We start from the raw sequence: 20,789 nt of genomic DNA, 5'->3' as shown, positions 1-20,789 counted from the left end.
TATCATCTCACACAAAGATTAATATTTCTTATGAAATCCCTTATTCTTTATTGTCTTTTATCCTTTGTGGTATCCTATGTACGAGTTTAGCACATTTTGCCTTCATTTCAGCATCGTGATATCACAAATTGTTGACCTCCTTGATCAATTGAAGTTTGGTTCTAATGTGCTTCTTCTCTAACTTTTCTTTCATGAAGCTCCAAAAGTTTTCAATCGGGTTCATATCAGGACTAGTGCCTGGCCATGGAAGGACACTAATTTCGTTGTTCTCGAAGAGTTTTGTCACAGTTTTGGCCTGGAGGCATGGAGCTCCATCATGCATAAAGATGAATTGTACGTCATCGAACCAGAGTGCAGTCTGGGAAAGCAGTTCTTCTTGAATAACTTGTAGGTATTGGTCGTGCTTCATTGTCCTCTCTACTGTATGCAGTCTTCCAGGCCCAAAGACAGAGATCACACCCCAGACCATGACTAAAGTAGGATGCTTCACGGTTTATTAAAGACATTACAACTTGAATTCCTTCCAGGTCAACGTCGCACATATTGCGAACATTCATCAGACACAAAGATACAAGATTCATCACTGAAACACACTATTCTTCAATCATCAGCACTCCAATATTCTATGCCTCGTGCCCATTCGAGTCGCTTCTTTGCCATGGTTGCAGTAGACTCTAATTTTTGTTTTCTTTTTTTAGCGCGTGCTTTTATTTCCTCGGCACAAAGAATCCTTCGAACACTTTCAGGCTAAATGTCTGCGCCATACTCAGCCATTTTTATGCTTAAGACTATTAGAAATTGCACTTCTGTTTCCCAGAGCCAATCGTTTTAGTTTTCTGATAACTCTTAGCGATAGCTTTGGTTTTCGCCCACATTTTCCAACCTTATTTTGGCTCTTGTTCATTTCAACAGACATTCTACTGACAAATTTTTGTTCTATCCCAACTCTACTAGCAATGTGTTGCCGTGTATATCTTATTTCCACCAGAAGTATCTTCTTAACTTCCATTTTACGCGGAGAAAGGTGTTTCGCTTTTCCCATTATGCTGCAATTACAGGACTACACAGAATAAAAGATTGATACACGAAACACATCACGATCATTTTAAACTGGTCCATTCGAACTGTTGAACGCTTTGGATGTCATTAACTTCTTACGACAGCAACCACAACACTTCAGACTGTAACTTGTTGAAAGGAACCACAATAGCTATCTATAACTGAAACACCACTTTCTGAATTTCTTCCCCCTCAGAATTCCTCCCCCCCATATGCTGTTCAACGGTGATATCACAACTTCAGCTGTACAGTAAACAAATGAAAGATGCTATTAAATTAAATGTTCTAGAACTCTGAAATTAGGATTCCAACATTAATTTTGCATTTTTCGAGCATGAGTCTAATAATAATTTGAAACGTCTGTAGTTGTAAATTTGTTAGTGGGGAGAGAGAAGAAGAATGAAAAACAAGTGTTTGTTGTGTAATAAAACACCCTCTGTATAGAGAAATCAATTAATATGATAATATATGATGACAAATAGGCTATTGTTTTAATGCACTTTATTTTCAAACAAAATGTATTTTTAGAATTAATTTAATGGCTAAGGAATAGTCAAAAATGGCAAAAGAGTTTCATAGAATAAGCTATATTTAAGTATAAACATTTCTTAAATTTGTATGGCTAAATATCTCTCCAAAGAGGCTAGATTTAGCCCAAAAAAGGCTAAATTGGCATCACTGGTCTAGAGTAAAAAATGCATCAGTCTGTGAGTAAATATAATGCCTAAGCCTATGGTCATAGTGGATCCGACTTTCACCGATTTTTTAGTCTGACATACTCTGACGATATTGGTGAAATAAACAAATGCATTGAAAGAAGTGTACGTGGTCAGACTGGCGCCGACATGGTCTGGCGACTACGGCCGACTTCTACCGACCACCGATTGGAAACAAATTATTTCCACCATCCACCAAGTTCATATGGCGTTACGTTGATCAATTGAATAAGACTGGTAATGTTACAGGACCTCGAAGAGGGGGGCGATCCAGATCAACTGTGTGTACAGAACAGCGTATTGCAGTTGTGCGAGCATCTGTTGTGAATAGCCTGACTAAAAAAATCTCTGCAACGTTTGTCAGCAGAAAATGTAATATCCGTAATATCATGTTGGCGTATTCTGCGAAAAGATCTGCATATGTTCCCCTGCAAAATGAAGATGCTTAAAAAATTAACAGACATTGCAAAAAGAAGGCATCTGCATTTTGCAAATCAGTTCAGTGCATTAATTGCTGATGACCCAGACATTATTGAAAACTTGTGGTGTACAGACGAAGCTTACTTTTGTCAGTCAGGTGAAGTAAACAAACAAAATGTAAGATTTTGAGTAACCGAAAATCCGCATTAAGTGGTAGACTCACCTCTGCATCCGGAAAAGGTTTCGGTTTGGTGTGCTGTAACAAAACGTGGCATAATTGGACCTTTCTTCTTTGATGGCTATGTTACATCAGAAAATTATTTGGAAATGCTTGAGCATTACTTCTATCCTAGTCTTCGTCGTAAAAGGTGTCCACTTCGTCGGCAATGATTCCAGCAGGTTGGAGCTAAACCGCATAAACAGAATCTGTCCTTAATTTCCATCACACAAAATTCCGCAATAGTGTGATCTCTAATCACTATCTATTGTTTTTTGAAATAGGCTTAGAGTGGCCTCCATGCAGCCCAGACATTAACTCTTGTGATTTTGTATTGGATTACCTCAAGCAGAAGGCATTCAAGCTTAAACCCCGATATTTAAATGAATTAAGAGCACATTTTGAGCAGTGTACGGCAGCAGTTAGTCACATCACCCTTGGTAAGGGTTTTGATAACATGTGCATCAGGGTCAGGAAAGTGTCCAATCGGCAGGGTGGACACTTCGAACATGTGTTACATTAAACTTTAGTCGTTCACTTATCATACCATGTAAATTTGTTTTACTATGATAATCAATAAAATACGTTGTTGTACTTCAAGATCAGGGGTTTTTCACTGAAACACCCGTTATGACTGGAGAAAAACAGACGTTAACGACATACCTTAATAAATTTACCAAAGCAAAGCTTTAAGACAATGGAGAAAATTACTCACTTTGATTTTCAATTGTCAATTTTTCCATAAAACTTGGCTAGTAGTGGGAAACATGTATACTACATTACTATTATTATTATTAACATTGAGAATGTCATCATAATTGTTTGCTTCGTTTTATTTAGGTTTCCACCTAGAATATGGGCTTCAGAACCCTCAGTAGCTCCTCGAACGACAAATAAGGCGGAAGCATTTCATAAACATTACAATGAATAATTCTATTCACTCGGTCCAAATATTTATCAGGTAATCTCATCTTTGTTGAAGATACAATCAGAAACAAAATTGAAATTAAGATCAATTGCTAAAGGAGATACCAATACACAAAGAAAGGAAGATTTAAAGAAACATAACTTTATATTGAAGCAGTGTGAAAGACTTAACCCTTATAGTTTCTGGCTTTTTTAAAGGTAAATTATAGATTTTCAGTAAAGCGGCTACAGCATCATCCATATTTATCGTAGGATCATGATTCAAACCACGGTTTTTCACAATAGAGCAATCTTTCAAATGGTACAATTCACATCTCCCTATTATGTCCTTGAGGGGGAATTTTGTGAGAAATAGGGATTTTTCTCTGGTGTTTTTTTTCAATTTTGAGCCCTTCTGAACCCCCACTACGTTAATGTAGACCTGAAAATGAACTTTAAAAACACTAAGGGGTGTGCTAAATGTCTGTACAAAATTTTAAGCTTCTATCTTGAATAGTAGGGGCGGGAAAATATCAATAATCTCCACAATGCCCCAGATTAGGTAAAAGACCCTGATCTCAGCTAGAAAATTTCCTGAGACATCCCTATTTATCGTAGGATCATAGTTTTCGCCCATCATTATCTTCAGAATAGGACTGCCTTCTAAACGGTACCATTCACGTGTCTCCATCAGGTATCTGAGGCGGGAAAATCGCGAAAAAAGATATTTTTTGGGTGATAATTTTTTTTAACCTTTTTACCCCTCTGGATCCCCCTTGTGCCAACGCATAGATCTGAGACAGTCTGATAGATACTACTCGGTGGACTAAATATTCATGCAAAATTTCAATCTTCTAGGTACAAAAGTAAGCCAACCAAAAAGTAATGAAAATAGGCCTAACATTTTTATAAAGTTATGATGTCATCACCTCCTATGTCTCGACACAGGAAGGCGTGAAACCATACGTAACGTGTTCTACAATGACTCTAGACTTGAAGAACAAAATAAAACAAAACAAAACAAAATCGAAGTAAAAAGCTTTATTTGTTATTTTTTTAATAGAATAATGAAAACGGTACTTTAGTATCTAAAAAGAGGTACTAGAACTCCAAAGGGTTAAAGGTGATACATGTTCACAGTACGAGACAAGAAAATTTTAACATTTTGATTGTAAATTTGGAGGTATCATGACTTCCAGTATCTACTGATCAAATTATATTTAGTTAATCCTCAATATAATATGAATATTATTTCTAATTTCTGTTTCTATCCTAGCCTGAATGAAAACCTTGTTTGCGCACAGATTTTAAATCTATCATTCCGGCAACGTTGGAGAAAAATGTGTGTTCAGAAAGGCAAACAGATTTGTGCGCAATTCGGGATCTATAGTGTGCGCAATCCAGTTGCTCCCGTATTGCTGTTCAGTTGTCCTTTGAATCTCACTGAACAAATAATGATATGAGTTACGGGATGAACACTTGTTTGAATTAAGGTATTGGGTATTTGCTATTAAAATGAAGGTTCACATAATGGACTACATTATGTAAACTCTCTGTTTATTGATGATATTACGGATTGAGAAAAAATATCCATATGAACACATTCTATGGCTCGTATAAAAAACTCCATATAGGCAATCTGTAGAATGACAATATTTACGTTTCTTTTTTGCATATGCAAAAATTGTTTATATTTGTTATTTTATATCCACGTAAAACAGTAAAATACATAGATAATTTATTTCGTTTCCGAAAATCCGATACAAATAGTATAAATTGCTATGCAAAAAATTGGATTCGCAAATGCTACGCAAGATGCAAAATCTAAAAGAAACGGTGATATATACAAGGTGTAACATAAACGCATAGCCAAAAGTGACGAGGTGATTGCAGACATCCAAATAAGTAAAAATGTTCCGATAAACATGGGTCCGATGTTGCTTCGTTTCCGAGATACTGGGTGTTCAAATATCGAGTCCCTCCAATGGTTATATATGGGAAAGTGAATGGAAATGTTCAATATTACAGAAATAATACAATCAAGTTGTATTAAGCCTGTGCAAATACATTTACACTAACATAGAGAATATAACTAATCAACATTTGAGGTTATTGAGTTGTCAGTGTTGCCAATCTGGCAAATACACTCTGGCCTTTATACGAAGTGGGCAACATTGTCACCAAATAATATTATTTTGTGGATTTTAACATTTAATTATTTTGTGGCTTCATACGTAAGCTATTTTCATGTACATTGATTTGTAACGACACAATAACACTTTTATGTGACCTATGAACCGTTGTTTCCTATTAGGTGCCGTTACGCTTTGTCTTTCGAAAACGAAGCTGAATCGGACCTATGTTTATGAACAGTCTGACGTCAGCAATCATATGCTAATGTGTGGACGTCTAGTGCTATTTGAAAACATAAGGCTTTGTACCAGGTTAGCAACACTGATAACACAATAACCTCGGTTGATTAGTTTCATTCTCTATGTTAGTGTAAATGAATTTGCACAGGCATAATTCCACTTGATTGTATTATTCCTGTAAAATTGAACATTTCCATTCATTTTCTTATAGTGAGCCATTGGAAGGACTCGACATTTGAACACCCTGTATCTCGGAAACGAAGCAACATCGGATCCATGTTTATAGGAACATTTTTACTTATTTGGATGTCCGCAATCACCTCGTCACTTTTGGCTATGTATTAACGTTACACCCTGCATATACATCATAAAATAATTTTAATAGGTTCGCAACAAGAAGGTGTGCCCGAAAGGAAGTAATCCTGAAGACAGACCTGATCTAGGTTGGGGGTTGTCGGAGTAGACGACTGCATTGGGAGCGCGCCCACCCCGTTGCCTCCCCTCTAGCATTGTCACTGTTGTTATATCCTTCATTGTTCACTGAAAACCTATGTAATTTTCTTTTACTTCATATTGTAAAATACATACAACAAATTGCCATAAATAATTAATTTATTATTTTTGTTTAATTTTTCCATAAATTATTTAACAAATTAGATTAGTACATTCAATCTATAAGAAAAAATCATTATCATTTACGTAAGCCATTATCAACATCTAACATCTTCAATTTTGTCCTCCACGCTGTCTCAAGATATATTGATATCGTTGTTGTTTTTAACGGTTTTTATATCGTTTTGAGATTTATCCTTTGCAAATATGTCACCAAACGCAGAACCTAATCCAAATGTACTTCCAAAATGATCATCACTTTCGGACTTCTTTTTGTCGCCAGGTAACGCACTTATCTAGAAGATAAAGATATTTAAACATTACAATTATGTGAGATAAACAAAAAAAGAGAGCTATATCTTATATCGCAAAATTTATAAATAGGAAAAGGTACAATAGAATACCTAAAGAATTCGTCTTTTCGTTAGGCAAGACAAATTGTATGCCAAAACTCTGTAGATTCATTAGCTGTTATTTCAATTAAAGATCGTTATACTAGTAACAATACATGTTTCACTATGACATGCATCAAGCTAATAAAAGCCTCTGAAATATTCACAGCGAAAATATACAAAATGGCTTAATATTACTGAAGTTCCTTCTTTTATTTTTTGAAACTAAATTCCTTACAAAACGCATTAAGAAGATTTTTTTTTTTTTTTTTTGCTTTGTGAATCTTGCTTAGTCCTTGTGGAAGTACATATAGAAGTTTCCAGCTCGGCCGGTCTCTAGTGTGACACCTGACGCGGCTAATTGCAGACTGGTCAAGTTCTTTTTTCCTTCAGGCAATGGCGCCCATGTAATAGTTTCCAAGTGGGGCAAGTGTAAGCAATGTATCAAAAATAGTTTCAAATTTTGCTGTAACAAATGTAAAAATTCTATTGGCTTTTTGATATTCTGAAGTACAATTTCCTCTAGGGGGCAAGCGCCCCACCTTGCCCCCCCGCTGCTGGGCGCCCTTGCCTTCAGGGTAAACTAAAACGGAAATATTTGAGACGTACATGGTCTATGGGAACAATTGAGAGGGCTAATGAGCGAGGGAGCTATGCCACTTCGACAAAAAATGAAAATAAATTGACTTCTCTAAAGCATTCTGTTGCGTTATAATTTTTATAATAAAGGGTATTTTTTTTAACCTCTTAACGTATTGCTAGGTAAATTATATAAAAGCAAACACATGAAATTTATTGTAAATATCATTTATTATGTTATGCACGGTATAATGTTTGTATTATACCCGTGTGGAAAACTCAATATAGTACACCAAAGAGTTTTAACATAACTTAAATACTTTTGCCTGAGTGTAAATCATGTTCACAGGTTTGCATATGAACTATAGAGAGACAGCATGTCTTCTGTAGTATCTTAACTCTCCATTGTTTCTCTGGGTGTTAGTGTTTGGTAAATACCGTGAAAAACTGCAGGAGTATAAGGGATTATTGCCATGAGATCTTATAACCTGAGGGCTGATATGGGTCGTTAACGTGAATAGAGTAATGGTATTTCTTCATGAAGTGTAGTCACATAGGGATAATCAACCACGAGATCTCTTCTGGTTTCCGAGCGACGAAATGGCATCTTCTTCCAGAGTTCCATGTCAAAATAGATGTACTTGACGAAGAGTACGCCTTGTAGTGTTGAATCAAATTTCACAGCAGTTATTTTCGTGATATAAAAAGCTAGCACTTCATATTGCAACACCACTCTGCACTATTTTTCTCTTCAACTGGTGGTACCTCCTCTACTGCCATACCAGACACCATCAGGTAGTGGCATATAGCTCCTTATTTCACTGAAAATGCTGCTGAGGACGTATTTATTAACTCAGAATATCTGCTGCAGAAAACACGGTAGCTACGTCACATGATTCTATTTACTGTTCAGCGTAAGCTCTAAACTCCGATAAACAAAATATTTGTATCCTTCCGCTTGTCACAAATACGATTGGCTAATGATTTATCACTCCCACTCCCCACGGGGAGGAGCAAATTATACACGTGCATTTTTGACAATACTGTCTCGTGTTGTCCAGATACTTACAGTAGCAGCAGAAAAGAAAGAAAAAACTCGAAAGATTAAAGAAAAAGTATTTGAAATTCGCTCGTAAACAATTGTTTCTTAGTGAGTAAAGGTTTGCCTCGTTAGTGTTTCACCACAACACTCGCGGAACCGGGATTCATGCCAGCCATCTTTCAGACTTTAAAAGCAGAACACCCGTCCACAGTTCAGTTGGCGCCATAATTACTGCGCATGCTTAGTGTTCATTTCTATTGTTTCATTAGCCATACTCGACTGCAGTATTATTAGATAATACCTATTATATTTTTGTCATTTATAATAATATAGCAGTTTTATATGAAGCTTCATAGTAAAAGTAATAATCCAATCACATGTACTATTTTGCGGAGGAGTACAAGCGTCGGTAGGACAACAGCAAATCAGCGAGATTTAGTTTCACGTGGCTTTGTTTATCGCAGTTTAGAGCTTACGCCGAACAATGTGTAGTTCACATAATAGATGGCAGTAGAAGATTAGAAATAGCAAAAATTAAAATTTTCAACATTTGTGATATAGCTTTCTCTCTCACTAGACCCCCTCAACTGCCTTTCTTCTTCGTGTAGTTTTGGATAGCTAACCGTAAGATGTTTAGTGTTGGCAGGAAGTCTGCATAAGATAACAAGTACCACGCACCAAGTAGGTTGTCAGAACCACTAAAATAATTGACAAAGACAGAGATTTCATTCTAATGGACCTACATGTAAGTCTCAGGGTCATATTGTACCTCATCAAAGTGAATAAGAAGGTATCGCCAAATAATAATGTCCGATTTAATGAAAAATACGATATGAGCGATTTGCATATTAAAGATTCTCCTTGACAGCAGTGAATTTCATATATAATTCAAAAATATGGAAAGAAAAGGGCACTTGTTTTTACATACTTGTTTCCATGATATATTTTGCGAAGCGAACACAGTTCTTAATATTCACAACTTGTTCTATTGTTGAAACGTGAAATTTCTCAATACTAGACTATACTTAACCGTGTCACGCGCCACACTGGCAACCGGCCGAGATAGAAATTACGGGACGTGTTTCCAAGGCCCCACGCAGAATTTACCACTACGAAAACCTCCCATGCCAAAACTAACTTCAGTGCCCCGCGTAGGGTAGTCACTAATGCTCTCGCCTTCGGTGCGAGAGGTCCCTGGTTCGATTCCCAATTGAGGACTCAGTCGAAAAAGTGTAAAAAGATTTTTTCAGGCCAGTCAACCTGACTGAGATTTTCCTGGGTTTTCCTCATTCCCACCAGGCAAATGCCGGGGTGGTACCTAACTTACAGGTCCCAGGTCGCTTTCCCAATTCTTTCTTCCTTCTCTTTTCCCGGATAGTGTGCTCGCCGAGGGACGCCATCCCTCAAATGTTGACGGACTAAATGGCCATAGATGCCGAAAGCCCAGAAATCTAAATCCTAAATCCAAAACTAACTTCATAATTAAAAATTTAAAAAAAAAAAGACCAGTGTCAAGTGTACTTTACGTGAAGAAGTTTAGTTTGTATGGTTCGATATTTTATCAATTACAATTTAAACCGGAAGTCCCAATAGATTTACATCACTTTCAGTTTTAGTAGAGAGATTAGACTGGAAATGGAAATGGAAATGGAAAATAATTTTTTGATCGCTTAATTGATCAACCATTTATCTATATCTTTTACAGTTTTCACTTCATAACAATCAACGTTAAAACCGTAAGTGATTGACTTTTTACCACTTTCGGTTTAAATAGACTAGAGTAGAGATGGAATATGTTCTTAGGATGCTTAATTGATTAAAGAAAACTGCTTCAAATTATCTCTTAACCTATTTTGTTTTACGTAGATCAATATTGAAACCTGAAGTTATGGTGTATTTCTACCATTTCCGATTTAAGTAGGGACTAAAGGATAAGAATGAAAGGTATTGCTTTGATGTTTTTCTCTATCTATCGCCATTTCTGCCTACTATAAATAAACCTTTTAATAATGAAAATTTATGAGACAGCTGAAATGTCGGGATTAGTAGTGTTTAATGTGATGGGTATGCAAATTAATCTGACTATGACTAGAACGTTGGTTTACACTGTAGAGCTAAAATTATTCAAACTTCCTTCATTGTTGGAATATATTATTTATTGGTACAAATATTCTTTATCTAAATGACTATTAACACAATGCCCGTTTTCGCATGGGGAGAATACGTTTCGTTTTGGACATAAAGGGCACCAAAACTGTTATCAATCAGCTTGGGACGCCGAAAACTATGATTTCGACACCAATATCGGTCATTTCCATTTATTTTTACATGTCACTATTCCCTCTTAAGAGTACTAATGGGGGTTGAATTTGGATGTAAACGGTATCCGAAATCTCACTGTTCATCTCAGCGACCCCAGAATCTATGGATTCCACACTAACATCGGTCATTTTTGACCATTTTTATACATTTCTTTCCTCCCCCTTTCCTCCTGTAAATTGCAATTTCAAAGTGAAACGAGAAAAAACACCCCATTTCCGAACGTCATCTATAATGAAATTTGATCGAGATCGGTCTGGTAGTTCAAGAGTTATTAAGTCACAAATACAGTTACTTTCATTTCTGTATACAGGGTGTTCACTTATTATGTATCCAAAGTTCACTGGTGAAATCCTCACATCTAAACAATAAAAAAAAATCCATATGAACATAAGGTGAAAAATGCGTTGTTTCAAAGTTACAGGATGCTGCCGTCGAAAACTATGAGAGATATCAACGACAGTTAAAGACATATTATCGGAACTAGTACCCTGTCTATCTAAATAGCCATGTTTCAAAGTTCAGACGTATCGGCGTAAGCGATTTTTTAAAGGGAGCTGCGGTATATGTTCCATTCTTCCTTCCCTCTCTCTAAAATCATATGCGCCGGTACAACCCAACTCTGAAACATGGCTATTTAGATAGACACAGTACTAGTTCCTCTAATATTTGTTTAACCGCCTTTGATATTTTTCATAGTTTTCGAGCTAGGCAGCCTCAAAGTTACAATTTTCTCGATTTCGGTATCTCGTAATGTTTAAACAACGCTTTCTTCGCCCTAGATTCATATGGACTTTTTTCCAATGGTTTAAGTGTGAGGATTTTACCAGTGATTTTTGGCTACATAATAAATGAACACCCTGTATATTGATTTGAACAAGCATTCGTGATTTGAATGATAATTTAACAATAATTTGTTATTTGAATGAAATTTTCAACAACTAATCGTTATTTGAATTATTTTTCTTTTTCAAAGTAATCCTTAATTGAATGAGTATTTAAATAAATATTCTTTATTTATTACTCGTTATTGCTCATTAATTAATCGAATATTCGATTCCTGTTTTTTAAAATGTCACTTGCCGTTGTTATTATTCAATCGCTACTAGTATTATTCATTCATATTTCGTTAAAGAAACGCAATATTTCATTCCTTGAAATGTACAAATAACGGATATTTCAAATATTTTTCGTCTGAATATGCAGACATGGACCAACGCATCTTAGTTTCAGAGAAACTTTCATAATAGTATATATTCCTGTGCATATGATATTTCGCACTTCTTGCCCCCACCAATAAATATAGCCTGGGGCCGGGGGGAAATCCCTTCAGTTTTTTTAGTGAGAAAATAATTTAAGATATTATTTATATATTTTTTTTAAATTTATAGTAATATCATGATATACCTGCCTAATCTAGATTCTGGCTGGCCCCTCAGTTTGCATCTTTTAGATCCGCCTCTGAATTCAACAAAGATACCCCATACCAAAGACAGGATTAGTAAGAGCATCTACTGCCATGAGATCTTATTTAATACATACATAAGATGTTTAATAATTGTGTAAGGAATAAAAACCGTGTAGAATACTGTAATGTACAATTTTATTTATCAGTTATTTGATTAAAAGACAAATAATTATGTGATTTAACTCTGTACCTTGGTAGGAATCAAGTTTATAGAAATTTTATTATTTCTTCTAGAAAGGAAAATAAGTGCTATATAGCTCATTATACAATAACACATACAGTCTAATTATGAATTTAATCGTTAGTGAAGTACGTTCATGATGAGAATTACAGTTTAATATTAAAAAAAAAACACACAATGAAAAATTACATTTGGATGATGTCAATTTTGCTGGCGATTGCTTATTCTCCAGTGAATTTAATTAATTTTACAAAGTTATGTTACAGTAATTCTTAAATAATGGGTAGTATATGTTCTTAATGTACAGCAGCTGTACAAAGACAGTAAATTAATGTTTTGTTATTTTTAAACATCAAGATATGTTAATATCGTTTGTATTTTTTACACTTTTATATCTATTTTTTGATTTATCTTTTGCCTTAATATTGCCAAAAGCTGATCCTAAACCGAATGTTGTTCCAAAATGGTCGTCGCTCTCTTTTTCTTTGTCACCGCCTGGCATCGCAAAAGTAACAGTTATCTAGAAAAACATAAGACAGAAATCACATAGGTATTGTAGGCTTATGTATAATTGAAAGAGTATAACTTATGCATAACGAGGAGCTAAGAAAGGCAGAGAAATACCTAAGTTTTGGAAGTCTTCTGTTTTGATATATTTTAGAATTTGTACTATTTTTTTAAATAATGACACTAGACTGTACTGTATATAAAAATCAGTGTGACGAAGTTTCTCTGTTAGAATTTAGTATACTAACAAAATCTGAACTCTTAGCTATATGGTTTTTCAAATATGTTATTAATATATTTTGAAAATAAGCTGAATGGGTTTTATTAGTATTTCTATTGAAACAGAATACACAACACGACGCAATTTAATTTAAAGGTTTCAAAATACATATACGACGCAGGATACTTCTTTAGATGCAAACTTGGATCATACGCAATACTTCATGACTATGGATTACATTTTGTTACGTTGGTTATTAAGTACACTATGGAACTTATAGTTCTTTTCAATTGTTAAGTGGGAAAAAATATGGATATATTTGTCAGTGGTTCAGGACTTACACTATCAGTACTTAAAACTTGCGATTCAGAAAATTTTGGCAATCTCTTTTGTCACTCACCTAGTGATATCAATAATTTCGCATTCACACTACTTGTGTGAATCCATGAGAAGATACATTGCCAATCTAAAGGCGAGAAAAGTGTCACCTACTTAACTGGTCGTTTTAATGATACCAATTCTAAGGCGAGCGGCAGTTTTGAAAGAAAAAAATAAAGAAAAAATGGCTTGAAATTGGGTAAGTCCAGTACTATTGTAAGGTGCGGTTCACAGTTTATACATACTGCAATCGGGTTGAGTTGAGTTGATTTTGAGTTTAGCGCCCCTTTCAGCAGCAAGGCTATATGAGACGTGAACCTACTGATTACCGTGGAATCCGAATCACATGAACTCCCACCGGGAATTGAACCCCCAGGTACAGTCAGGTACGTTAGTAACTAAAGAATATAATGTAATTTTTAAAATATATATTTTTACTGCTATTCTACAAAACATTCTAAATTTGTTGCGATTAAATTGCATCAATCCAAAAGTGAACCAATCTTGCCGTTTTCTGACATGAAAATAATTGTCATGCTCGAATAGCGAATTGTAAAGATAATGTAAAATGTAACACAAAATCAACTAAATGTGAACGTGAACCGGTATTGGCATTCCGTCGCTTTGTTCAGGGTTTCGCAAAGAAACCCCTATCTTGCATTTGATTGAAATGCGTTTGCATTTAGTGGCATCTGTGTACAATAGAAGAAACGCTACTGTCACAGCCTCTGCCTCTAATGTGTGATTGGATAATGTACGTGTGTTGTAATTTTTTTGTGATGTACTTTTTATTTGAAGATGAAGCAGAAGTTATCGTCCATTATGAGCTTGAGTTCTTTCTATAGTTCTGGGAGTCGGTGAATGATGTTTGATGGTAGTTCAGGTTGTCAATCTTCAAGATAAGATGGTTTTACTGAGGAGGGTGAGGTCTGGCATAAATGTGCCTAGCGCATGGTGTTTGTTCTATCTGTTGCAGGGTGTTATATTCTGGGTTACGAAGTTGCGTCTAGAAGGTGCGAGAGTTTAGATTCATAAGGTCCTCTATATGTATATGGAATGCCTATTTCCTCACATGGTTGGCAGATTCTTGTGTCTGTTGTATGTCCAGTGATAAGTCAAGCAACATGATTTTGTATGATATGAAGTTTCCTCTTGTGTCTCTTGGGTGAATGCTCCCAGTTGGGGTGGGCGTAGAGAAGAATTGGCAGCACTGTTTGTTTGTAGATGTGAAGTTCCGTTAAAAGTTGTAACCCTGAATAACGAATGATGCATGCCAGTGCTTGAAGCTGCTGCTGAACTTTAGAGGCTGTCTGCTGGATGTGCTGGTAAAACGTCAATTTTCGATCCAGGAAAATTCCAAGATATTTGGTGCCGTTGACATGCGATGGTAGAGGATTATTATAGTATAATTGAACAAGAGGAGGATATCTCTGTTTGGAGAAATGTATGACTACTGCTTTTGCTGAATTTATCTTGATTCTCCATCCAGCGGTTCAATCGGCTAAGTGGTCCAGGGACCGTTGCATAAAGGTTGACCGAATCCGAGAGTTCTATTGGTCGCGAAAAAGGTAGTGTCATTTGTACACTTTGCCATTGTGAAGCTCACCATGATTGGTAAGTCGGAAGTATATAGATTGTAGAACAGGGGAATAGGAACGACGCCAGTAATACACCAGCTATAACATAATAAATATTAGTATATATTGATGATTCATGATGAACTTGAATGTGTCTGTCGTGCAGGAATGAGTCGATGTGTGCAAGCAAGTAAGTAGGAATTTCCAGTCAGTGGAGTCCCATACTACACTCGATCGAACGCCTATTTAACATGAACGAAAAGGGCCAAAGATTGTTGAATGTTTGCGTGACTTGTTCTATGATCCTGATAAGCTGGAAAGTGATGCTGAATGTCATCCGGAAGCCAAATTGATGAAATGGAATAAATCATTTATTCATGACGATCCAGAGTAATATTCTACATAAGGCGTTCTCTGACCTTGATGACATGTGAAACCAAGCTTGTCGGTCGGTAACTTTGGGTAAATAATGCGGTTTTACCCGGTTTTGGTAACATGCAGATGATGGCCAGTTTTCAGATAATGAGATGGGTGTCGAGAAGTAGCCTGTAGTGACCATAACATTGAACATCCTGCAGAATACAACCAGTTTTCGTGGGGCATGTTTCAACCCAGAAGCTCCAATACTATCAAGCTCCGCTGCCTTAATTTTATGCATGACTTGGCGTTCTTCCGGTCATTAACAGTATCGGCGTTCGGTTGGAATTGGCCGTACAGCTGGGTTACAAAAACATTAACTTTCTTATTATTATCTAAGGTTATAGTTCTCGTGGACCATGGAGTGGTTGCAAACCTTTCCTTGTAGAGTTGGTGACTGCTGCGACAAGATTCCAGTAATCCTTGTTAGAGGAGGAAAGTGATTTCAGTTTTGACTTTCAATTATGATACTATAGCCGTTGAAGACGTTTATTGATGTTCTGCGTTAAACGATTATAAAGAAGTTTAAAGGCTGGAAGACGGAGATGCTGCAGTTGTTTGTGTGTCCAAATGTTCATGATGGAGAGTGCTCTCGTTCGTAGTTCTTCCGTTGAAAGATCTTGATATTGATTGGTTGTGAAGCTGGATTTAATTGAGTAGACACTGCAGATAGAAAAAGTAGGTTGCTTTACTGCTTCTTCGATTAACTCTGAGGAAGAGACTGGTTTAAAGATGTCCACGATTTTGTGTAACATGCTGCTGTACTCAGCCTAGTGGATGGTAGTTACTGTATAGTGCCTCATTGTCGGAGTTTTATGGTGATGTTGGATCTCTATGATGGCAACGTAGTAATCGGAATTAAGTTCCAATATGGAAACTGAATCCGATGTAATAATATGTTTCCTGTCAGGCAGGACATCATTATTACATCAGGATTTACGAGGGCGCAGGGGATATGAGTCGGTTCATTGGGTACAGAATATCAAGGTAGTGTGTCTTTCCTTCAACAGTTGTTCAGTTTTGTTGCGTACCTTGAAATTCGAAACAGGATGCTTAACGTTGAGATCGCCGCCGATGAGCACATGCGTACCAAGCTGTCGGAAGCTTGTGTACGTTTTTAATGCATAGCAATTTGAGAGGCGATTTATAAACCAAGACTTACGAGGGAACCTATCCAAGTGTAACTCTGACTTCGAGTCGAGATTATGGTCGTTGGATACCCTGTCCCAAAAGAACATAACGCGAAAAAGGGATACGTTCTCGATCTCAACCATTGCGGAGATATAAGCGTGAAAATTTAGAAATTGAACTCCATACTATATATTACAAAGTCAGATTCCGGGACAGATTTTTCGGACACGGTCGGGTAAGGAAACGATCGGGAAGATAGAACAAATCTTAACTCTCCACGATAATTGTGCAAACGGGCAAACTGCTGAAAATGTCAATACAACCTAGATCAGAAAATCTATGGCCACTCTTCTAAATCCGTTAAGTTGCGATAATAACAAAACTGAAAAACACGTTTAAAAGTGCAAGGTATTGAAAAAAAAGCAAATTTCTCTATCACAGAATCGCACAACAGACGTTATCCAAGTATAAGTGTGACTTCGAATGACCAATGGACCACAGAATGATCATGACCATTGGATTTCGTGATTTATAGACATGCGACAATAATTTCGGACATGAGTGTACATTAACCATAGACCCACGCGGGAGTTTGAGGATTAAAATTTGTGACTCCAATTGTTCATATTGGCAAAATATTCAGTATTAACTAAATATCTATTTGATTCATGAAATTGTGAACAACGTACTAGTATATTGAAATCCAAGACGGGTTGAAAATAGAGTTTGGTACAAACGTTTTTTCCTTTCTTATTAATAAATCAGGTAGCAGAATAAAACGAAAGCAATTTATAAAACATAACTTACTGTCAACATAAAACATAACAGGTAAACAAGTAGGACTTTGTTTGACATTATACTGCTCATTGTTGAACCTGCAAAGAAAATTATTAATAATAATTAGCAATGCAAAGATAATTATAAAATTACATATTATGTATAATGCAAATACAGCATGTTCCTCGAACGAAGTTGTATAGTGGTAGGCTTACCTCAGGTTAAGAACTCAATTCGTTCTTTGACTCCATTTATAAACCAAAACAATTGTTACCATAGGAATTAATGCAAGTCCAATTAATCCGTTCGCCCGCCCAAGAAACATTGTTTTTTCGACTTCTTTATGGATTTACGTGTGGCAAAAGTATTCATATACGGCAATATATAACATACATTATAATTTTACCTTTGTGCAATATAAATTCAAAGCATAATTTAATGCAGAAAGCAGAAAAGAAAGAAAAAGGTATCAAGACAACATTGTTCGTAATGCGCAACCTGAATACAACTGTTGCTGTTAGCGTGCTGAAAATAAAGCCACGTGTGCACTTCTGTTAGCCGAGACATTATTCGCGATGGAAGAGTTAACATTTGTTCGAAAATTGTGTTTGTGGGATGATTTGTTTGCGCCGACTAAAGGCGCTCGTTAGGATTAGGTTAGGTATCTATGACCTTTTAAGAATGTTGTGTGTATGCTGACCATCCCACAACTTACCGTCGTCTATAAAAAAAGCTTCGACCTTTTCGACCTCAAACTCCCAAGAGCAAGTGTACTTCTTCGGTACTGGTTGCGTTGACATAATTGATCAGCTAGTTAAGTTGGTTTGTAAATACTCGGCAAAGAGTCCAATTACAACTAGAGCCGATGTTGACAGTTGACTAACCCAATGGTTCCCAACCGATGTGTCGTGACAGACTAGTGTGTCACGCAGTCCCTTAAGCTGTGTCCCGAAATTTTAAAATTTAAAAATCATGAATTTAATAATAATTAGTTAAAGTCGGGAAAGACTGCACTAGTCAAAATTCGAGCGGCAGCAATAATGCTCAGTGCTACATAGAATCGTTATAAAAACTAATTGGCTTTATATTATTATTATTATTATTATTTATAATAAAAAAGAAGTGTGTCGCGATGTCCTATTTGTACAGTAAAGTGTCGTCAGTCAAAAAAGGTTGAGAACCACAGGGCTAACCTACCGCCTACTGTCTGTGGTACTGGGAGTGAGTAAAATCCTGGGGAGTTGGGGACAATTTCACCGCACTTAATATTTTTGGAAGGAGAAACCTTCGGACTAGAGGAGTCAATAAAGTGACAGTATTGTTAGAAATTTGCAAATTGATGACAGTAATTAACGTAACATGTGCGCATGTACCTAGGCTAATTAACACGTAATTAAGGGATAAACAAATAGTTAGTGAAAACCCTTACTTTAATAACTATAAATGCTCAAATGCCGAAAAAAAACTTCTCCGTGTCAAATCATTCCAGTGCGAAAAATTTATATTGCTTTTAACACTGTTGGCACCCTGCACTCTTACATACACTGAGTTTTTTATAATTTAGAACGCGTACTAAGGGGGGCGCCCCCTAATATTTTCACGGTAGGATTGCAAATAAACTATAGTATGGTTGGATGGGGCCTCCTTAAATTCTACCGGCCCCACTACATTTTTGAACTGGCTACGGACCTAATTTCGTCCTGTTATGGATAACAATTATACTGTGAAGATTCATCATGTATTATATGCTATGTGTATGCCAACAACACCACGTTGAAGGCCAAGTTTTGGTTCGGATTTTACATTAATAGTTGTTCCCGTAGTCTATTAAGGTCAGTGTTGCGTTAAAAACTAAAGGAATTCATGCCAATTAAAGTTGTATGTTAATCATACGTAAACAGAAAAAGTCCGTATAAACGACTGTCAGTTTAAAATGCTAAAAATAATAGCATTTAAGATTCAAATACACAAAACTATTCATTAGAGAATTGGGGGTAAAGAATTTTGTGGTTCACTCGAGGAGACGGTTCTACCAAATAGAAAATTTATAGGTAAATATTATGTGAAACATTTTTTGTGAAGGAATAACAGTGGGAATATAAGTAATTACTGTGAGTGCAGAGCATATTGAAATGAATTTTGAGTGATAGTGAAAGTAGTGTATGCGTAAGTGCGCTCTTTTACTATCGTTTATGTGTATACCCTTCGTCGCTGATGCGCCTGCTAACTACGAACTCACCCCTTCCCTAAAGTAGGAGCCCCCTGCTGCGCTTCTGCTCTGAATCGGTTAGATGACATTCGTGCTTTTTAGTAGAAGTTGGTTCGTGTTTTACGCACTGTAGTTTTTATGCATACGTCCCCACTATATGTATTTATACTGAACCCTACTGAAGACAATCTGCAAGTAGTAATGGAGCTCCTTAGTGCATGCTTTCCTAAACGAAATACAAAGCTCTAACCTAACCTGAAAATGCAAGGAAATCAGTCATAATTTCGTAAAACCGTCTGCTGGAGTAATACCGGATTATGTTTTATAATTCCATGACCTAGTTTAAATTGTTTTCGTACGTCATAGAACTATAGTATTAACTATACTATTAATTATAAGTATTATCTTAACTTCTTATTAAGAAAAGATTCTCATAAATGCAACTGCTGGTATGAAATATCATTAATAAGAAAGTATTTGTATTTCTTCGCACTACAAAATCAAGTTGACTAGTATCAATTTTCAGGTATCAGTTGTCTATAGCACAATGCATATAAATGTTTCGATTACTTCCCTACTTGAAAAATAATACATTAAACAGTAAACAGATATATACCCACCTTTTGTGCAGAAAACTAACTAACGAATAAAAAGTCAACTCTAGTAGCGTAACAGTTGACATTCAAACTTATACACTCAACACTTTACAAGTTAATAACCACGTTAAGTGTGATTATAACTTCCTTGTTGGCCGTGAGACCTTCTTCCAGATAAACTTCCTGACAAAAGTTCAATTATTTTCTATTATTGAAGACCTTCTGTTGCAGATAAATTTACAATGCATGAAAATACAATTTCCGTAACGGGAAATTTAACATGGGAAAAGATAAGTTCTTATTTTTTTCTGTTTTAAATTGTATTTACAGAGTTGTTTCTCTGTTAAGTAATTTGACCGCCAAAATAGCATTATGTTCTTTATTTAAAGGACGATGTGATAGCATATTTTTTCAATATTTTTGCACTAGATAGCACGACAGTTAAAGCATAGTATTTGAATATTCCTCCACTAGGTAGCACGAAAGTCATTGAAGAATATTTAAATATTCTTGTACTAGGTAGCTATTGAGTTGAGTTGATTTTAACGTCTATTTCAGTAGCTAGGCTATATGAGACGAATCTACTAACTAACGTGGAATCCGAACCACATGAGATCCCTTGCACTTGGTAGCATGATAGTCATAAAATAGTATTTCAATATTCTTGCTCTAGATAGCACGAAAGCCCTTTCTC

The sequence above is a fragment of the Thermobia domestica genome, chromosome 8, assembly GCF_964235325.1.
Source record: "Thermobia domestica chromosome 8, izTheDome1.hap1.1, whole genome shotgun sequence".
NCBI lineage: Eukaryota > Metazoa > Arthropoda > Insecta > Zygentoma > Lepismatidae > Thermobia > Thermobia domestica.
This window is presented reverse-complemented; position numbering follows the sequence as displayed.